The 22,358-nt window shown below is 43.4% G+C and overlaps 1 long non-coding RNA gene across 1 annotated transcript; it reads right to left on the bottom strand.

The window, feature by feature from the left end:
• Positions 1-1,865: 1,865 nt before the first annotated feature.
• On the bottom strand, positions 1,866-3,326 carry LOC137544782 (uncharacterized). The gene is made up of 2 exons (XR_011025919.1): positions 3,251-3,326; positions 1,866-2,203 (listed from the first exon to the last, which is right to left on the bottom strand). It is a non-coding gene; the product is annotated as an uncharacterized lncRNA (long non-coding RNA).
• Positions 3,327-22,358: the final 19,032 nt, after the last annotated feature.

Below are 22,358 nucleotides of genomic sequence, written 5' to 3' on the forward strand. Positions count from 1 at the left end.
TTCACTGCCCCCAACTGTCTTGTGAACCCCAGTTTTGGTCCCAGCCCACAGATTATACACTCTGTTATGAAGAATGACATTTAATTTTTGCCAGTTAAGAGAATCCCTTTATAGTTTTCATTTTATTGGGAGATCAGTACCATTACTTTTTAAGATCAAGGTTTATAACGGAGGCAATTACAGCATGATTTGCTTGAATCTACATCACGGTCTGTCTTAGCTCATAACTATTTCCTTGCTGCTAGAGCATTGTTTCTTTCGGAAAAAAGGGTTACTTGTCTTCATGTATAAAGCTGTGGCATGTTAGGCTTTGCGCTGGTGCTGTGCTGTTGCCAGAGGGTGCATCTGGAGCAATAACTACGTATTTGGGAAGGCAGCAATATTCTCAGTGATTTTGTTCCTCTCCATTATCATGGCAGGAGAGATATGCGGTGAGAAGCAGAGATCCTACAGAATTCTCTTTTCATGTGATTACAGGATGGTTGTGAGTGATGATAATTCCCTGTCAGATGAGACTGGTGTATTTAGACAGCTGCTGAGATACCGGGCACAGCAATACCCCTACCTGTACGGGCTATTAAAAGCAAATTATGTGTCAGCATTAGAGAAGTGTTAGCAGCATTATAAACGGCAACTCACTCTGCCGTGTCATGGGGTCAGCTCTTAGAAACAGAGATCCCATAGAGGAGTAAATGGCACCTGTCATCATCAATTTTTTTCCATTAAAAAGACTGTTTTTTAATTTACAGTTTCTATTTATAAATCTGTCTTACGCAGCAAGATTAAGAGTTAAGATGCCTATAAATGGCCTGTGGTGTTAAACTACACCTTGCATTGGAGAGATATGCTCTGTTGATTTCATTCTAAAAATGCTAGTTCTAAATATATACCGTCCACACATGCCCAATAGAACAAAACTGTTAGGGAACTGTTTTTTTTCCCCTCCATGCATGAGCTCCTCATTCTACTGAGCATGCACGGACCTTAATCACACATGCCCAGTACGGATGTGCACATACATGTCTGGGACTGTGACCTGAGAAAGAAGTGGGCCCTTGGCAGCAATGGTGGGCTCAGAGCAGAGCCGGGACAAGGTCCTCCAGCACCCAAGGCTGAGACACCAAAGTGCGCCCCTCCATCCCTGCCACCCGAGCCATCAAACACTGATTGCTATTAGACTAAGAGGCGCCACAGGGCCCACAACCTCCCCAACACCTTAATATCTAGTTATCTGGCTTGCAGTCACTGCCATGTATCCCCTTTTCTTATTTCTTTCTGCTTCAAATACAATTAGGAATGACAGGTGAATGAATTCTGCACCCCCTCATACACTGCGCCCTGAGGCTGGAGCCTCTCCAGCCTATGCCTCGGCCCGGCCCTGGCTCAGAGTAGATCTAGAAAGTCTCTGGACCATCCAGAAGTTCCACACTACTGAGGTAAGTATCCATATTTTACCTTCCCTGCTCACATGCTAAAAAAATTGTCTAACTATTTATGGAGTGAGAGTCAGGCCTACGTTGTAAACCTCCAAAGCCAAATATCACCAACTCTAGTCAAGTGATACTGGTGGCTGGCTTAGTGGGCTCTAGTCTAGTAACGGTTGGGCAATGGGACCAGGTTAGTGGGGAACAAGGATTCAGGAAGAATTTATGAATCAGGCTTGAAGTTCGCTCAATAAAAGTTTTTGCGTCTAGCAGGTTTACTTCTAATCTAACCTCCTGTTTTCTAAAACTAAATACTCACCTGACAATGGAATGGGGAACATCACAGCAACCGCTCGTGATGAACGAGGTTCCCCGATCCATCTTCCTGCCTGCGGGAACATGTGACATCACGCAAAGGAATATGACAGGTGCAAACAAGAGTTCAAATGATCAGGGCACTTTGCACCATGATGATCTTTATTGCAGCACGTCACAAAGAGCTGTTCGCCTAATCACACACTCGTACCCAACTGGGGAGGCCACAGAAAAATGTGTTCTTTGTTCAAAAATAGCAGATGTCCGAAGAATTGCGTGAAGATTCACAAGGTGGGTATGAGCCTTAAGAAACAACTCTCTGGTGGAACCAATTGGTTCTTCTTTAGACAAGGTTATGTTGCTGTGTCTTTTAACACCTTGACGCATTTTCACCTTTCTTGACCTGCCCGTTGTTACCAGGCATTGGGAACCTCAGCTTGCTTCATTTCTGCATTCTACACAATCTACCAGAGAGATTTAAAACAACATAAAAAAAAAAGGTTTGAACAAAATCTCGGCACTATTGTATTTTGTCATTATGTGAGAGGAGATTGCACACAGGAGCACACATAATGAGGTGTCATCCTATAGACAGTGACTGCAGAGGGAGGAGGCAATGAAAGTCATGCGTTAGCTCTACAGCTGGAGGGTAAATTTATAGATTGTGAAGAAGAGGAGCCTATTCATTTTTATTTGCAGATACAGAACGCTTAATTTTTCCCATTGGAGCAGTAGGCCAGGATGTATTGTGATATTTTGCACCTACACAAGCACTGAATCTTATGAAATCGCTGTTATGCTCTGGGTTAACATTGGAATATGCCGTAACGTCGTACGGAACAGCAGCCCAGGCTGTATTGGTAACAAACTTTAGAAAAAAAAAATCAGAGATACGAAACAGCTGAATAGCCTTGTTGCTACTGAGCAGCTCCAGTCTCCTAATTTGGTGCGGGAGGAAATATGTCTGTCCAGCTAATAGGAAATCAGAAGGGGTAATAGGTAAACAGTGGCTAAACAGAAATAATACATTCATCCCCACGTCCTACTTCCTTAGACAAGAGCATAACCCTGCCGGATCTTATAATCACTATGCTGGCAATGCCTTCATACAAGGGGATGTGTGCATTGCATGGCAGCCTGAGGATTCGCAGCTTATTCTGCTCTCATTCCTAATGATATATTCTGTGTGTGTGTGTGTCTATATATATATACACACACACGTGTGCGCACACACACACAAATCTATATTATAAATGCGCTATTCTCCCTTTGCCTGTGGATTCCTGTGGGGACAGAGACAAGTATGTAGCAGAAGCTTGTGTTGCGGGTTTGTTGTTCTTATTTTGAGGCATTGCTAATGGCGTAGCTGTCTTCACTGACATTGCTAAAGCCTCGTACATACAATAGATTATTGCTGCAATCTGATCATTACGATTGAATTGATGGACAGTCTAATGCCCTTACGGACATCTTTGATCAGTACAGCCAGACGTGCTGAAGGGGATGCTTACCAGCCATTTTGGATTTTTTGAGTTGTTAAATATTAACTTTAACCCAGGATTGGACTTCCTCCCAGTCAGCAGCCAATACCCCCTTTTCCAGGAGAAATCTTTATATCTTCATAAATAGATCATCAGGGACGTCTGCATGGCTGATATTTTGGTGAAATCCCTCCCACAGTGTGATGTCATGACCATGATCCTGACAGTTGCCTGTTTGTGAACCTTGTTACACTGTGGGAGATAATGGCTGTTTCCAGCAGTATCTCCCTCTGCTGTATATATATATGTAACGGCCAGAACCCGAAGTTTGGCCACTTCTAGTTCTGGCCGGCCACTTCGGGTTCTGGCCGGCCAATGCGCGAAGTGGCCGCTGCGCTGCGGCCAATGTTAGAAATGGATTGATTCCTCTGAGGTTAATGTATCTTCTGCGCCGCAGCGGCCAAATGTATAACAACTTCGTTAATTTATTGCGATTCAGCCGGCGGCAATGTAACAATTCAAGCCGCCGGCTTTTTCTCTGCCTCTCTCTCCTTCTCCCCCCCCCCCGCCTCTCTCTCCTCCTTCCCCCCGCCTCTCTCGCTCTTCTATGGTCAGCCGGCGGGGACACGCGTGTCCCCCCTCCGGAGTCGTTCGTCGCGGCAGGGTTATCCTGCCGTTCTTGAAGAGCGGGTGCTGGCAGAAGCGATGTCTGCAGCCTCCCCGCTCTGCTGCCCTGGCGCCACGAACGACTCTCGGGGACACGCGTGTCCCCGCCGGCTGCCCATAAGAGGAGAGAGAGAGAGGCAGAAAAAAAAAGCCGGCGGCTTGAATTGTTACATTGCCGCCGGCTGAATTGAAATAAATTAACAAAGTTGTTATACGTTTGGCCGCTGCGCTGCGGCGCAGAAGATACATTATTAACCTCAGAGGAATCAATCCATTTCTAACATTGGCCGCAGCACAGCGGCCACTTCGCGCATTGGCCGGCCAGAACCCGAAGTGGCCGGCCAGAACTAGAAGTGGCCAAACTTCGGGTTCTGGCCGTAACATATATACTGGTAAAGACCCAGCTCTTTTTGCACCACCAGGGTCATCCCTCGTTCAAAGAAAGGAGTTGATTAATTATGTTAACATGACAGCAGCTCTAGAAATGCCTCCTGGGAAGGCCTACTCAGATTTAGGGCCAGTTTCCACCATCAGCCGTGGACATTTCCGATTCAGCTGCAGCTCCTGTTCTGCTACTGAGCTGCAGTCCGAATCACTAGGCTGTTCCATGTACAAAATTATTCAGCTGTGTGCTGCAGAAATCTGCCGCATGCTGTCCAGATTTGCACCAAGTAAGAAGAAATAGATAGGCAGCATTTCCCCGCCCCCTTTCCTGCAGGAAAAACCTGCAGATTCGTCCTGGAATCGGGCATAGTGGAAATAGGCCCTACGACACAGGCAGAAAAAAAAACACAGTTTCAATTGATCTGATAAGCAAGGCAAAATGTGAAATAACTTGGGATATTATTGCACTAGAGAATTCTACAATCTTTCTTAATTTTAAAAAAAAAATCTCAAATAATCTTTAATGAACAGTCTGGTCTGGTACTCTCAGGCATATCATTTCATTTTTGCTTTCGGTTAGCTGGTTTGCCAGAGTTGCCCTTGAACAAAATGGCTCCATTTTTACTTATACAGTAATCACATCCAGGGGTATAACTTCAAATCATGGGGTCCCCCAGCAAAACTTTGATAGTGTCCCCAATGTTCATACCCTTTCACTACTCCTTGTGACCCTCACAACCTGGGGTCCATCTTGCGAGGGTCATATTATTATTATTATTTATTGTATTTATAAAGCGCCAACATATTACGCAGCGCTGGACAATAAATAGGGATACATACATTGCAACAAGGGGTGACAGACAGAGAGGTAGCAAACGGTTATACAGCATAGCACAAGGTTATACATACAATCAGGGTATAAAATGCGGTTTACAGAGACCAGGCAAAACAAGTACGAGTTAGTCCATGAGAAGGGTGTCATTGCTGGGGTAGTAAAATTAAGAAGGACACACTAAGGGAGGGGGAGGCCCTGCCAAGGCTTACAGTCTAAAGCGTGGGGGGACACATAAGGTAGGACTGTGGAAAGGGTGATTGACAGAGAGTTAGAGTGTGGTAGATGTGGGGTAGGCTATTTTAAAGAAATGTGTTTTGAGGGTTTGCTTTAAGGTGTTGAAGGAAGGAGCGAGTCTGAGGGGAAGTGAAAGTGAGTTCCATAGGGTGGGGGCAGCTCTTGAGAAGTCTTGTAAGCGTGCATTGGAATGTGTATGGGCATCATAATCTTCAAATTTATAACAAGTAAGGCCACAAAAACACATGATCTGAAGGGTGGACCCCTTCGTCAGAGGAAGTGAAGAAGTGGTTGGGGCCCTCTTACAGCTCTGCCCCCCCCCCCCCCCCTGCTGCTCCCCTGTTGTTCATGCCCCTGATAACATTTGTTTTTTTTTTTATTATACAGACTGTTAGGAAACCAGGAAATGTTAGTCAGCTATTAAGGCTAAATTATTTTGTGATGTAGTGGTTTAATACGGCAATATAGATATAACAGAATGTCCTGGTACATTGTCAAGCCAGGCATGTATAATAGCTTCAGTGGTACTGAGCATAAGTGCCTAGCGCAGCAAATGTAGCAGCAGGACAGCCGGACCACAGGAAATCGGATGGTTTGTATAATGGCCGTCTGACAGATCCACTAAATCTAATGCAGCCAAAGGTTTGACTGTTCTGCAAAGTAATTAATTAACCCATTTACCACCACAGGGCAAGATACACTATCATTGCAGAGCTTCCTGACGGGAAAGCAATTAGGGTTTTTTTCTTCTTTTTCTGCTATTTCAGGCATGTCTGCTTCTCTTTTACATGCCACCAATAATGCAGTTATGCCCTGGTGGAGTAATTAGACATATTAATCAAGCTCCACGCTAACATCGGCTCATAAGAACTCAAGTTTATGTCTTTAAAATGATCTAATAGTGGCAATATATTTGTTTTCATTCTGCAAAAATAAACTGCAAAATAAAGGCAGGAGAATTATCTGCCTGCTTATTTATATGAATAATAATCTCATCAGCGCCGATACACAAGCAGGCAGATATTATTACAGCTGTATATTTATGCCAATGTGTTTGTCCCATTGGACTTTAATGGCTTCAAGTTTACTTCAGTCAGAGTTTTCCAAGTAAACTCACTAGCACAGCAATGCTCATATTCAGGGGTGCTGCTAAGGATTTTGAGGCCTCAAGAGGCACATAGTTTGTGGTCCTCCTTCCCCCTTCCTGTCAGTGGCCACTTCTTCTGTCTTCTGTAATATAAGGTAGCCAAAGGGGGTATGTATTTGTACGCCGCCGTTGAGCTGGGCGCAGGTGAGCCCAATGACGGCTCACCCTACTGCCACTTAAAATCCTGGCAGTGTTAACCACTTGAGGACTGCAGTGGAAACCCCCCCTAAAGACCAGGGCATTTTTAACTAAATGGGCCACTGCAGCTTTAATGCATAGTTGCAGGCCCCTACAACTCAGCATACAAGTGATCCCCCCCCCCTTTTCTCCCCACCAACAGAGCTGTCTGTTGGTGGGATCTGATCACCCCCCCCCGTGTTTATTTTTTATGAAATCAATATTTATGTTGCTGTTTTTTTGCTATTTTTTACAATTTTTTACTGCATTAATTTATTTAAAACCCTCCATCCCCCCTGATCTCCTGAAAATCAGAGCCCCAGGACTTGACTCAATTGGCGTTAGACGGTCCGGGGGCTACCGCCGCGTCCACACCTATTGGCGTGGGGCGGTCTTTAGGTATTTAAATACTAGCAAAAAAACACAATGAAAGATCCTGCTGCAATTCTCCTTCTATTAGTTAATCAAAAATCGGCACTGCACACTGACAACCAGGTATAAAACCATTAAAACAATGAGAGTTCACACTAGATGGTATATCAAGCACAGCCGTCTGTGCCACACCCACATCTATCAACATGCATCAACTTGGACCCCCATACATACAATCTAACTTGTCTGATTGACAAGCCTGTAATAAGCTAGTGGGCTCAATTGTCCCCATATAACAACAGATTTAGTGGTCAGAATTGTGTGAAGGCCAGTGCATGGTATATAGCAGCAATGTTAAATACTATTCCCCCTCCAAGTCGTAGCAACTTGGAGAGAGAAGTAATTTGGGGTCAGGCCAGATCCCTGAATTACACTTACGTGTGGTGCGTACCACAGCACTAGTGTTATCGTGCTGAGCGCTGTGCACCAAAACCACCTGCTTCAGGCCAAAGGATTCCCCCTCGAAAGTAGGTAGCCTTCCTGTATAAGTAGGTAGCCAATGGTGCTTCCCCTTCTCCAGTATAGGCAGCCACCCCACTATAGTTGGCCAAGGTGCCCCCCCCCCCCAGTATAGGTAACCATCCCCACTATAGTTAGCAAAGGTGTAACCCTGCATAGGTAGCCATCCCCAGTATAGGTAGCCAAGATGTCTACCCAGTATAGGTGGCTACTCCCAGTATAGGTGGAAAAGTTGTCCTCCCAGTATAGACAGCCACTCCCAGTATAGATAACCAAAAGTGTCCCCTCCTCCATATAGGGCATTGGTGTCAGTGGGGGTAGGTAGCTTCTTGGTGCCTCCCCATCTTCAGTAATCACAGACCTGCAGATCAGCTGTGACCTGAAGAGAGCCCACAGTAACCATGCGGCACATTTCAAATGCAGGAAATGAACAATGACCTCACTTTCCCATCTGAAGGGTACTCTATGGTCACTGCGCCACTCTCCCCTCTGTTTACTTTGTCACTGATCTGAGGTCTGTGTGTGAGTGACGGAGAGGCAGCAGCAGCAGCTATACAAGTCATAGGCAGGGCAGCATGGGAGACACCTGCTTGTGGGTGAGAAAACAAAGCAACAACTGACCTTCGGGGGTCAAAACATGTTGGGTTGGTAATGTAGGGGGGTGTATTTTGTATGTATCAGTGCAGAAGAGTGAATTTATCCCTTGAAATGTAAGCTGAGGATATTACCATTCATTAGTATCATCTTCCACTGTTTTGTCACCAAACTAGTATGTGTTAACAGCGCTACTACGTTTTTATCTTTAATCTTTCATTAAAAATGATGTTTTATTTTTATTTTTCCTCTTTCAAGGCTAATCTGTGTTTCAACATAGTAGCAACACAGTAGCATAGCTAACGAACCATGGGCCCAGGTAAACATTTTATACTGGACCCTTCCCAGAGGAATTGTACACCGATGACCCAGGGCATATTTCTCCCCTCTCATTACCTGTTTTCCAAAGAACATCAGAGGTGAGATATGCCTGAGTAAAAATATGGTAATCATTATCACTATAGCAGCAATAAAGTATGGCGCTGCCAACAGAGTGGTAGTTGTTGCCTCAGCACAGAGCTAATTGCTGACCACACCTTCTCCTCCCTCTCCTGTTGAGAGTGATTACCTCTTTGGGGCCAGTACTGCAGCTACAATTCTGCATGGTGGGTGCAGTTTAATGATGCATAATAGGCTAGTTCTAGAACTGCAAGAATAAGCATCTGTATAGGTGTTGCTAATTAGACGTTAAGTGTATATGTTTGGCTAATGCAGTCATTTACTTCAGGAACCAACAAGTGATGAGTCGTACCTGCACATAAGCACAGGCTATCTCCATACACAGTAAGGATAATAGTGTTTCCTTAGCTCCGCGATATTCATTAATAATTGGTCACATTACATGGCTGAGTACTGTTGTTAGCGTAGGCTGCAGTATATTGGTGCCTGAAGTAAGCGAGTAAATTATGCACACATATCTATTTTTGGGTATTCCTTCATCTCGTTGAATGGAGGAAATCACTTCATTAGTGGTGAAATGTTGTCTGCAATTGGAAACGAAAGCCCTCAGTTGAAACTGCTGTATTTTCCTTTGGATTTTCCATGACCTGGATAAATTACAACCTTCAGGAATATTCAGTTACATTAAGAAAAAGTAGTACAAGTGGGCACTTTCGCTCTCTTTAGTTTAAGAACCACTGGTCTGTAGAATTCAAATTTATATATCTAATTTACTTGTTTAACATCTTTATGACATTTTCCATTGATGCTATAGACTTGGTTAACACTATGCTGGAGTCGCAATGTATTCATATGGTGCAGATAGACTGTACCACACCAAACTAATGTGGAAATGGATGCTCAGTGAATGCCTATTTTATTGGGTGAATGGTAGCACATCTACTGGGCAAACAAGTTATGGAAGTTGGCTTTGTGTGTTGCAAAAGCACAAGGATATGCTGGAGACAGGTTAGTCTCCATAGGAGAGCATGGGTCCATTCTGCAAGGCTGTTGGTCTGCTGCCATGTGGGAAGCCATCCAGCAGCTGACCTAGTGTGATTGGACCCTTACTGAATGCACTAGCCACCCTGAAAGGAGCACATCACTGACCACTAATGAAAGGCCCTAAATCAGAAGGAGGCTTTACGACAACCAATGAGAGTTCACCATTGCTTAAAGGTGCTCAGCTGACCACTATGATTATTATTGATTTATAAAGCACCAGCATATTCTGTGGTGCTGTACAAAGTAAGAGATAAATGGAGTACAAAATGGGGAGGATTAGTTCCTAAGACATACCTGTCTCCCAATAGTGTAAAAAGGGCTCAATAAACCACATGCTCTTTGTAGAAATGAATTGATTTTATCTGTTGATAGAAGTGTTTGGACTCCCTCTCTTGCACCCCATTGATCTGCATGTTGCTAGAAGTCTTCTTCTATCTTGCTTGAATAATATCATCTTGAATGAAGCAGCCTGTGTCCTCTAGCTTCTTCTCAGCTTGCTTGTAGTCTTCCTCTGTGTTAGCTGAAAAGCTATAAATGTAGAACCGCAGCACTAACCAAAATAAATACTTTAACATGTGCTAAAACAGTGATCTACAATACTATCCAATGGCAATGTACAATGTACTATGTACAAACTACTGTTATCAAATACATTTAGCATGATCTTGTTTTGTTGTGAGCTACTTGTATGTCCTACCTTGCAGAGGCGTAGCAATAGGGGGTGCAGAGGTAGCGACCGCACCGGGGCCCTTGGGCCAGAGGGGCCCCGAAGGTTCCACCCTCTATCACAGTATTCACTCTCTATTGGTCCTGTGCTGGTAATAATCACTTCTATAGATGCTTTGAATAGTAGTAATCCTTAACACACTGCTCCCCATCCCCTTCTTGCACCTCTGACACTGTGGTTGTCCTTGGCAAGTTTTGGTGCGCTGTATCAATTGCTTTGTATAAAGTTCTTGGGGGGGGCCCCATGTAAAACCTGCACCAGGGCTCACAGCTCCTTAGCTACACCACTGCGTACCTTGTATGTTAACCCTTTTATCTATTGTGCAGTGCTGCATAATATGTTGGAACTCTATAAATACAATAAATAATAATAATATCCATTATAATGTAACCTGGTATGCTCACACACATACACACATCCCATTCATACCCCCACTGCAGTGGCGTACATGAAAAAAGGGTGTCCACACATTTTGGGCCAGATATAGCCAATAGTAGAATATGGGTAAATTTAGCAATATTCTACACTAACAGTGCTAATGACAATAGCAAAATGTCAATAATAGATACATATGTTTTACTACAGTTAACCTAATCCTATTCTCACACTGAACCCTCCCTCCACCGATGCCTAACCCAAACCACCCCCACTGCCGATGCCTGACCCTAATCACCCTCCCATGGCGGTGCCGCAACCTTTGTCGATGGCAGGCATCCAAATTTCCTGTTTCTCTGTAACCCATCTTCCGACCTGGGTTGTAACCTACCAAATTGCTAACTCACTGCAGTGGAGGTATAACTTATGAGTGGGATGTGTATGCGTGTGAGTATACCAGATTACATTGTAATGGATAGTGTTGTATATCACTGTTTTAGTACTTGTGAAAGTATTTATTTTGATTAGTGCTATGGTTTTACATTTATATATTTGCAGGCAATTTGGATTTATTTGCTTTTTATCCATTAGCTGCACTCAATTCTCATTGGTGCCACGTTTGCATTAATAACCAATTAGCTGAAGAGATGCTACTCATACTCAGTAATACGTATCTGTTCTGTTTGAGCTTTGGCATTCAACCGAGTCCCATTGGCCCTGCCTATATTTATAGATGCAAATGGATGACACAGCTGGGTTACTCCAGAGAAAGCAGGAAATGCAAATATTCAAGTATGAACACAACAAACCCTATCCACTAAAGCTGTGAAAAAATGAGGTCCCTTTAACTGATGTATCAAGAGAGTTTCAAAGGAAATTAGCAAAATATGACAAAAAAAAAGTCTTGTTTCACAAACCATATGAGAACGTGAAAGGGTTACTTTAAAGTGGGATAAAACTCTGACACAACATTCAATAAAAATGGGGTTTCCTACTTTTTATTACCCATACAGTTATCATATTTGCTATTGTGCGCAAGTAATATTGTTTGTTTATAAATTGCAAGTTCCAAAAGTACAGTTTATCTGCTCTGAAAGCTGCCATTGAATTTTATTGTATAGCTGCTGTATTTATATATTTAAATCTATGTAGTGATCATTTCTCATCTGTTTCTACTTTTCAGCTCAGTGCAGGTCAGTTTCAGCCTGCTGCTGGCTGTATACTAAATTTATCTAACAAAGGAATGTTAACAAAAGTAATGATGATCGTAATCAGCTAATTAGGATTACGAGAAATTCGGCATACATTTTCTCAATTATGCCCATACGTAATTACAAATTGTAAATTCAATTGATTTTGTATTTCATTCATAATTTTGTGTAATTTTTAGTGGCATTTTATGGTGAATTTAGGGGGCTCTGCTATTAACCGCTAAAGTCGGCACAAAATTACGATAGTTACAGACAAAATGAATTACAATTTTTCAGCAATTTCGCATTACGATTTTGCATCGCCATTACAAATTTCATTGCAAAATCTGTACTCATTCCTAAACAAAAGATAATAGTATCACCTCTTCTAATGTGGCCAGAAAGAAAGGAGCTTTTTACTGAAGAACAAAGTGCTGAGTTTAACTGTATTAATGCTGTTCTGCTACATTTTTTTTTTTGTGGTAGTAGATTTTATGCTGTAAATAATCTTTTAGAACACAGAAGAAATGCTGAGTTTCATACAACTTAAGACAGTAACATTCCACGGCTGCTAAGAGTAGTGCCGTTGATTGCTTTTTTTTCCATAATGTTTCCTGGATGTCAGTAGCTAAAAACTTTGCATGAACAACTCCATATTGCGAGACTTATCGAGGGATAATCCAGCTATCAGCAAAGTGAACAGCTGCTTAACCAGTTGCTGCTACTGACTGTATCCTCTTTGCTTTCATGTAGCACAACATCAAACAAGGGGAGATGACTTAGGATAAAAAAAATGCAAGGTCTCCCTATCAAAATGCGGTATTCAGTATATTTGTGGCACAACAACAATCAGATTATGAAGCTGTCACTTTGCCTTTTCTTGCCTCTTCATACTGTGAGGCTGGGTGTGGAAAGGCAGCATCTTAACTAGAGCAGAACATCTTTTTATTCCATAGGATTAGAACCTTTACTTCTTTACTTGCATTCATTAATGTTTCATGAAAGCCATATAAACATCAGGAAGCTGAAGCCTTATATACTGTTAGTGCAGACTATTAGGGTCATCTCTGAAGGGAGAGATTTATATTACAATATATAATAATGGCATCACTAAGATTAGGCAGACTTTGCTGCGTTTATAGAAGCATTATCAGAAGCCTCGCCATCCAGTAGATACTTTACTCTGAAAACAGAAAACTGTGTGCCGTCTATTTTGCTGTAGGTGGAAATAATATAATTGGCAATGAAATTGATCCTGTCTAGTAGACCTGCCATGAGATAAGTGAACAGAAGAGTACACACGTGTAGAAGAGCTGGAATCTGTGTATTTTGGACTCACCAGAGAGCAGGCCTGGATTTACCTCACTGGAGCCTATAGGCACAGATGTTCTGACACCCTAGACTTTGTGCTCCAGGAACCCACAAACCCCCACAATATCGCGCCACAGGTTTACTGGATGGTCTAGCAGTCGCCTCTTCCCTATTTCCTCTGCCCGATATAAGTAGCCACAGATGCCCCTTAGTATAAGGCAGCTAGAGGTACCCTCAGTATTGAGTAGCTAGAGTTGCCCCCAAGTATTAGGTAGCTAGAGGTGTCCCGGGCTGAAGGGAGATCTGCCGAGAGGTGGGTGAGTAACTTCTAATTTATATGCTGCTCAGGGCTCTGCATAAGGAAAGAGGGAGGCACTTCGGGAGAAAAAAAAGACCCGCCTTTCCATCATCAGGATCCTGCAGACACGTGCCTACAGTGACTTATGGAATAATCAAGCTGTGCCAGAGAGGGAAAGCAAACTACAAAGTCTAAAGTATGGAACAGCTATAGTGGAGGAACCTGTGTAATGATCGCTGCTGCAGCAGCTATTGCTGGAAGTAGTGCTGCAGCTCAGGCAGTTCTGATCTATTTCCATGCAAGCTGTATAGCTTTGTCTGTTTTTCCCTGCTGTCAGCTTGTGACTGATTATCATTCACCTGTGTGGGAATCTGCATGTCTGCTCCCATTGGATGACCTCAGTATAAAGATCTGCTTCCTGCAGGGTTTCCTTGGGTTTTCATAGCTTCAGCTTAAGCCTGCCTTGCTGTCGCTTTAGCCCCCGATCGTGTTTCTTGTTATAAAGATACTTTGCTGGTCTTTGCATCATATATTGGTTCATTGCCAATATATATGCATACCAGCACGTTTATTATTTTCCTTGTATTTGTGTTACGTGATACATCAGTGTCGCTGATGTATACGTACACGAACTGTTTATATCCTGTGTGCAGTTAGTCAGCTTTCCAGCACGTTTTGGTAGGTTGCGCGTACCGTGACCACCCGTGCTGAGGTAGTTACCCTGCTCCTGGTTCTGTTTGTGGATTGCGTTCATCTCTGCGAAGAGATAACGAATCCTTCTGAATCCTGTTCTGTTACTGTTTGTGGATTGCGTTCATCTCTGCGAAGAGATAACGAATCCTTCTGAATCCTGTTCTGTTACCGTTTGTGGATTGCGTTCATCTCTGCGAAGAGATAGTGAATCCTTCTGAGTCCTGTTCCCTGTGTTACTCCATTCCTAGTCAGCGTTCCTGCTTATGTCATATATCGGTTCATTGCCGATATATACATATGTTAGTCAGACCTTACAAATAGTTTCATTGATAGCTGTAATTGTAATACGCTAGGAAAACATACTTATTGTATATTTATCTGTGTAACGTTTATCTATCTTAATCCTGCTATTTTCTGACTGTCCTGTCCTGTCTTTGTGAGGCACGCCATCGCCGCAGCGCATTGGCTGCCTCATTCCAGTCTGTCTGGTTTTGGACGCTTGCTGTCGCTAAGTAGCCGCTGGCTAGCAAGCGTTCATTCTGTCTACCTGTCCTGATCTCCTCAGTTCTGGTTTGTGCGCTCAGCGCTACTTTGCGCTGAGACGTTATTACGAAAGCATTGTTTGTGGCTGTCAGATCTGCACCGGCTCTGTGCGCCACAATCTCCTATTGGAGTCAGTCCTCCCCTCCACTATACTAGGGATAGCCTGTTTCCTGGTGCTAGTGTGTGTACCTCCTCCACGCCAGCTTATGCGTTGCATGCTGACTGTGGAGAATACACCACCAAGCCTTACATTATGAAAACCCCATTACCAATCCCCATTGTGGGGGGGATTCCCAGAAAGTATGACACTGTTAATTATGGTTCCTGTTCCTTTAGGAAATTTGAAGAACTTAGCTCTGAAACAGAAAATGAGTTTTTCTCTGAATGTGCCAGGTTCCTGACCAATCCTGATCTCCAAGCGACTCCTGTTTCAACCTGGGCACTCCAACTAAGTTATATTTTGTTTAAAGGGGAATTATTCCAGTGGGCATTTGATGTTCTCAATCATTCCGATTTGAAAGATAGACCGCTGGAATTTCTAGCGTTTGTGATCCATAACTGGTTGCGCATAGATCCATTGCCTTTTCCTCTTAATGAACTCCTGGCAGCAGGCCAATCAGCTGCTCCGTCAATTGCTTGCAAGAATGAGCAGCAAGCAGAAAGTGTTACTGATAATTTTCCTGCAGCTTTGAATAAATCACCAAAAACCGCAAGGTCAAAGGCAAAACGCAAACGTTCTAAGAAACGTGTCCAATCTGCAGAATCGTTATCCTTAGCGACTGAGACCTATAATGAGATTCTGCCATTAACAGATAATGAAATGCAATTGTCTTTCAGGGGAGTTAAATGGACTTATGAAACTACTAATGAACTTTCCTCCCTGGCTAGGGAAAATAAAGATTTTTGTTTAAAAGAATTATCTGAGTATGATTATGAGGAGATATTACAGAGTATTGAACAAATCAACTTATTTGTAAAGCAAGGAAAGTTTGCATACACTACAGTTCAGCACTTGCTACAGGTATTGGAGATTCTTAGGAATAAGGAATCTGCCAATCACCTGCTAATTAACCCAATATATGTCCCTGCTACAATCATATCTGCAAACCATGATCTGCCTGTTAAGTATGCTTGGAATCCTCCATTTGAGAAAGGAGAGATGGAAGCTCTGGTCAATGAATGGAAGAATGATTCAAGTTCATTTTGTCAATTTTACAGTGCAAAAAGTGAATTGGTATTGAATGCATGCATTAAGTCTGCCTATAACCTAATAAAAACTGGTGTGTGTGAGTATGACTTTGTGGCTCCATTGATTGATGTGTGGGAACTGATTTTGGATGATTTTTTTGTGACTCCGAATTCGCAAATTTGGCGTTCTGACCCGCCTGCTTCAGCACCTTTGGCTGATTCAGCAGGTGATTCGGAGCTCTTTTTGTGTGAAGTTGAAGTTCCTGCAATTCCACCCTGTACCATGGATAACTCAGTGTTACTTCCCAGTAAAACAGAAGCCACTGATACTTTCTTAACTTTGCCCTGCACAAATTTCTCAGCAGAGAATCCAGAGGTCCTGCTGACTTCCGAGTCCAGCCTAGCCAGTACTCATGACTCTTTGTTCAGTGAAACAGACACCAGAAAAATCTTGCCTGTCTCTGCAAACACTTCTGCAGAAATTACCTGTGTTAATAAAGTTCAACTCCTGTCTGATCCAGCAGATGCCAATAGATGCACTACATCAGTTTCCGAGTCCCAGCAATCCTGTCTAGAATCCTCAGAACCCCAGCATCTGAATTTTCCAATTTTACAAATGAATGGTGATTCAGATGCGCAAACATTGTGTCTTGATCTTCCTGTTTCTACACCTCGCTCTAGTTTCGTGAATAGCTCAGAGCATCTGCTATGTGAACCTGAAATCGCAGAATTATTACCTTGTTCAGAAAATTTTCCAATAAATTTGCCCTGTACCATGAATTGTGCAGTAGATCTCTCCAATGAAACTCAGGTCACAGAATCATTATGCTGTCCAGCAGGTGCTTCCATGGTTTTGCCCTGCAATATGGACTGTTCAGTGATCCTGTCCAGTGAAGCTGTGGTCGCAGAGTCTTATGCTTCACCCAGTACTTTGGAGACTTTAAACCCTCTAGCAGAGGAGGCTGAAGCACTGCTTACCTCAGTTGGTGTTGCAGTAATATTCACTTGTCTAGCAGCTGTTTTGGAATTACAGTCTGCTCTAATAAAACTTGATGAATTTCTGCCCAGCAAAGCAGAAGCCATTGAAATATTGTCCTCGTCAGCAAGTGTGTCAGATACCTTGCCCTGTACACAGTCTGATTTAACCAATGTTGAGTCCCTCTCCAGTGTTGTAACAGCCGAGGAACTCCAGCCCTGTCCTCTGAATGTTTCAGAAGTCTTGCCCTGTAACATGGATAATTCTGATTCTCTGGTCAAAATAATAGAAATCTCAGAATTTCAGTCCGGTCTGATGAGTGTTCCTGAAACCCAGCCCTGTATCCTGAAAGATTCTGGTTCTCTGGCTGCTGTGGCAGAGGTTCCAGAGTTCCCTTCCTGTCCAGGGAATTCCTCAGTTTTGCCTAGTCCAGTGGGGGCTGCTGCAATACTGACTTGTTCTGCAGCGCCTCATGAGCTCCAATCCAGTGTATTAAATGAGTCTCTGTCCAGTCCAGAGGTAGTTGTGGAGTCCCTGTCTGGTTCAGTGCATACATCAGAAGATTTGTCCTGTCTTGTTAGTGCCCCTGAATCTGATTTGTTACTGACTTTGCTGGAATCAGCGACATCTAAGTCTGATCCAGCATTCTCGTGTAAAAGTCCAGTAGTTGCGAAGTTTAGTCATGATGATTTTTTTTTGGCCAGTCCTGGTTTTGGTCCTGTCTTGGCTGACCCTGAGGCTCACAGTTCCTTGACATGCCCAGAGGTTTCTCTTGTGCCGGTGTGCCCAGATGTTCTTTGTGTGCCAGAATGCCCAAGTGTGTCTAAGGTGTTAGCGTGCTCTGATGCTTCCTTAGTGGGAACACGTTCTGATATTGCCAGTCTGCCTGCATGCCCAGAGATGGTTCTGGTCCCTGAAAGCCCTGATATTGATGTTTGTCCTTGTGGCCCTGACTCGGGAATTGCCCTAGGTTCCATAGGGGTTCTTGATAGTTCTCCATGTGAGCCTAAGGGGCATTCTGACCTATGGGGATCTCTTTGGAGCTTCAAGGTGTTCTGGGAGGTCTCTGAGAAAACTTGTCCTGGTGCCTTGGACTGGTTCAACAGTGGGTTTTGTGTTGGTAAAGACAGTACCGGTGGGCATTGCAAAGGCTTTGGCGTTTCTGAACTGTTCCTGGAAGGCGGTGGGTATCGCTCAGGGAGTTTCGGAGGGCTTTCTTCTGGAAATCATGGTTCTGATGGGTGTCACACTGGGGCTTGTAGTACTGATGGGCATGGTTCTGTAGGTTCTGGTTCTGATGGGTCCAGTCTTGTGGGGACTGATTCTGGAATTCGGTCTTGCCGGGCTGTCCCGGTCATCATGAATTATCAGTCAGACTGTTTTGTTGGAAATTTCAGTTTTGAAAAGCGTCTGGAATCCACTTTTAAAGGCGGGGGTACTGTAATGATCGCTGCTGCAGCAGCTATTGCTGGAAGTAGTGCTGCAGCTCAGGCAGTTCTGATCTATTTCCATGCAAGCTGTATAGCTTTGTCTGTTTTTCCCTGCTGTCAGCTTGTGACTGATTATCATTCACCTGTGTGGGAATCTGCATGTCTGCTCCCATTGGATGACCTCAGTATAAAGATCTGCTTCCTGCAGGGTTTCCTTGGGTTTTCATAGCTTCAGCTTAAGCCTGCCTTGCTGTCGCTTTAGCCCCCGATCGTGTTTCTTGTTATAAAGATACTTTGCTGGTCTTTGCATCATATATTGGTTCATTGACAATATATATGCATACCAGCACGTTTATTATTTTCCTTGTATTTGTGTTACGTGATACATCAGTGTCGCTGATGTATACGTACACGAACTGTTTATATCCTGTGTGCAGTTAGTCAGCTTTCCAGCACGTTTTGGTAGGTTGCGCGTACCGTGACCACCCGTGCTGAGGTAGTTACCCTGCTCCTGGTTCTGTTTGTGGATTGCGTTCATCTCTGCGAAGAGATAACGAATCCTTCTGAATCCTGTTCTGTTACTGTTTGTGGATTGCGTTCATCTCTGCGAAGAGATAACGAATCCTTCTGAATCCTGTTCTGTTACCGTTTGTGGATTGCGTTCATCTCTGCGAAGAGATAGTGAATCCTTCTGAGTCCTGTTCCCTGTGTTACTCCATTCCTAGTCAGCGTTCCTGCTTATGTCATATATCGGTTCATTGCCGATATATACATATGTTAGTCAGACCTTACAAATAGTTTCATTGATAGCTGTAATTGTAATACGCTAGGAAAACATACTTATTGTATATTTATCTGTGTAACGTTTATCTATCTTAATCCTGCTATTTTCTGACTGTCCTGTCCTGTCTTTGTGAGGCACGCCATCGCTGCAGCGCATTGGCTGCCTCATTCCAGTCTGTCTGGTTTTGGACGCTTGCTGTCGCTAAGTAGCCGCTGGCTAGCAAGCGTTCATTCTGTCTACCTGTCCTGATCTCCTCAGTTCTGGTTTGTGCGCTCAGCGCTACTTTGCGCTGAGACGTTATTACGAAAGCATTGTTTGTGGCTGTCAGATCTGCACCGGCTCTGTGCGCCACAATCTCCTATTGGAGTCAGTCCTCCCCTCCACTATACTAGGGATAGCCTGTTTCCTGGTGCTAGTGTGTGTACCTCCTCCACGCCAGCTCATGCGTTGCATGCTGACTGTGGAGAATACACCACCAAGCCTTACAACCTGTTACCTGGATAGTATATAACATAATGAGAAGTAAGTATTGTACTTACCTACAAAAATATCTAATTCAATTCTATTTAATTGGAAACAATTGTATTGGCATGATACAAAGGATTTCTTGGGTCTGTCCCACTTCGTGTATTGTGCCGCTTTGGCTACAGTCTGTACCTTAGAGGCAGTCATACCAGTGTTAGATTGTAAGCAGCACAATACCCGATAAAGTGACCCAGGCCCATGAAACAGGTTTCAACATCATAGGCAAACGCAGGGGGGGGGGGGGGGGGGATTACAGCTGCCCAGAATCCCCCCTCAGACCAGGGCCAGTGCAGTGTCTGGGGACAGGAACAAGAAGTTGAGACACCAGAATATCTGCAGAGTCAGGTATGAGCACAGCCCTGTGCCTTGCTGTGTGAATGCTTCACTTTCCTCTTCATTACCAATGTTGGCTGTCCTCATTATTATCTGTATCCCAACTGCTCCTGGTCAATCCCGTTGTCGATCAGGAGCAGATTGGACATTTAGGAAATAATTGACAGAACCTGTCAGTCGGACAGGAAATTGCATTATGAGTACCCAGCATGATGTCCTACCATATTATCATACTGTATTGTGCGTGGCTGAGGGAGACATTTCAGGAATCCCCCCCTTGAAAATCCTGGGTTTGCCCCTGAACATGTCTATAAGAATTTACCCAATCAAATAGAATTGAGGTAGATCATTTCTGAAGGAAATGCTTACCTCCTATTATACTATACAATATCTGGCCACCTCCAATATACAGTAGCTGTTCCTAGTAATATAGGTTTAATTTTATTTTATGCTCGGAACTATAGCAGTGTGTGCCACACACTGAGCTGCAGTAAGCTATCCAGGCTGCTTTTGTTTTGCAGCATTTGTCAATTAGTATTATATTTGTCTTGCTCTGTTGTTACCCTGTTTCTCCTTCCAAATTGGGCTCTATCTTCCAAGTCTCCATCTAGAAAGACTTCTCTGCTAGTATCACATAACAGTCAGTGACACCCATGTAGGACTGAACAGAGGCAATATGCTGGGAAGATCCTGCAAGGCAGCAAGAATTGAGCAAGTAAATATACTATACTATGCAGACAAGTAGCAGTGCTGCTCAATTCCTGGCTGCAATTGTAAATAGAAAAGACCCCACAGCATAATTATAAACAGGGAGTTTAGGTAAACAGTATGCAGCAGTGCTGCTCAATATCTAGTCTAATATGCTGCAATGGACATATAGTAAAATAATCCCCAGAGCACAAAGAAATTAGGATTATGATGACCTGCCCTGCTGGTGGAAGCAGGCGATGTGTAGACTCTGCTGCCGTCCCTCTGCCTTTAGCTCTTCAGAGTTGCGGGACTATTGTTATGCCCTTGCAAACGCGTACATCAAAAAAGGGCGTCGGGAAAAAAGGGCGCGTGGTGTAAACGATAAACAGTATTATCGTTTATTGAAATATTGTGTAGAATTTCGTTTAGAAATAGTGTTTTAAGAATTTAAAAATCACTAAATAATGTGTATGAGATCAGCACTTCTTAAAACGTTAATCTTCCCTATTTGTAAACTGAAACTTATTTTAACGTTTGTTAAAAACCCTCCCTGTACCTCTCCCTAACCCCTAGACCCCCTGTTGGTGCCTAAACCTAAGACCCCCCTGTTGGTGCCTAAACCTAAGACCCCCCTGTTGGTGCCTAAACCTAAGACCCCCCCTGTTGGTGCCTAAACCTAAGACCCCCCAGTTGGTGCCTAAACCTAAGACCCCCCCTGTTGGTGCCTAAACCTAAGACCCCCCAGTTGGTGCCTAAACCTAAGACCCCCCTGTTGGTGCCTAAACCTAAGACCCCCCAGTTGGTGCCTAAACCTAAGACCCCCCTGTTGGTGCCTAAACCTAAGACCCCCTATCTATAATAATGTTTTACAGACATTAATAAATAAAAAATGTAAATAAAAAAATGTAATTAATTTTTTTGGGTGGATAATAATGTTTTAGAAATGTTTTATAAATAGTGATTTAGTATCTTTATAAACGTTATTCGTCACGGGCTCATTTTGTAAAGTTCAATCATCACAAACATAGTTATAAATCCTTAAAATTCTCCGGGCGCCGTTTGTTAAAACGTTAATAATCTCGGGCGCCTTTTTCTGCCTGTTCGGCGCCCGATAAACGATATTTATAATGGGAGTGAATGGGTCCACTTGTCTCATGCGCCCAAATCTACTGCTTCCCTTGCAAACAGCCTTTACTACTACAAACATGGTTTGTAGATAAGGGTGTTTTGTTCATCCCTGGATGCTGATTGGCTTCTGATCTCACCCAGAGCCATATAGGTCAGCCTACTGATTTTTCTTACCAGACTTCCCGTCACTCAGATTACCCATTTCCAAACCAAATGACTGCTATTTGGAGTCATTTCACTGAGACCTAAATCCGCACTATTGAAAATATTTAAAATGTCTTAGTACTGCTTTGGAATTTTGGCAATGTGGAGTTCTCCTTTATCACCATTCTTCAGAAAACAAGGAGTACAGACCCGTATTTGAATGCACATTGCAGAATTCATTACTGTGACCTATCCGAAGTACATAACCGACTTTTCCTCTCGTATAGAATATAGCTATTTCTGAGTCCTTCTAATTGTACAGATAAATGAATAGAATATTTTTCCCCTTCCTAGCAGAGCAGACAGAGAATGAGGTTATGTGATTTTTGGCTACAGGCTCCGTGTTCTCCTCTAATGCTAACCGCAAAGCCC

The sequence above is a fragment of the Hyperolius riggenbachi genome, chromosome 2, assembly GCF_040937935.1.
Source record: "Hyperolius riggenbachi isolate aHypRig1 chromosome 2, aHypRig1.pri, whole genome shotgun sequence".
Classification (NCBI taxonomy): domain Eukaryota; kingdom Metazoa; phylum Chordata; class Amphibia; order Anura; family Hyperoliidae; genus Hyperolius; species Hyperolius riggenbachi.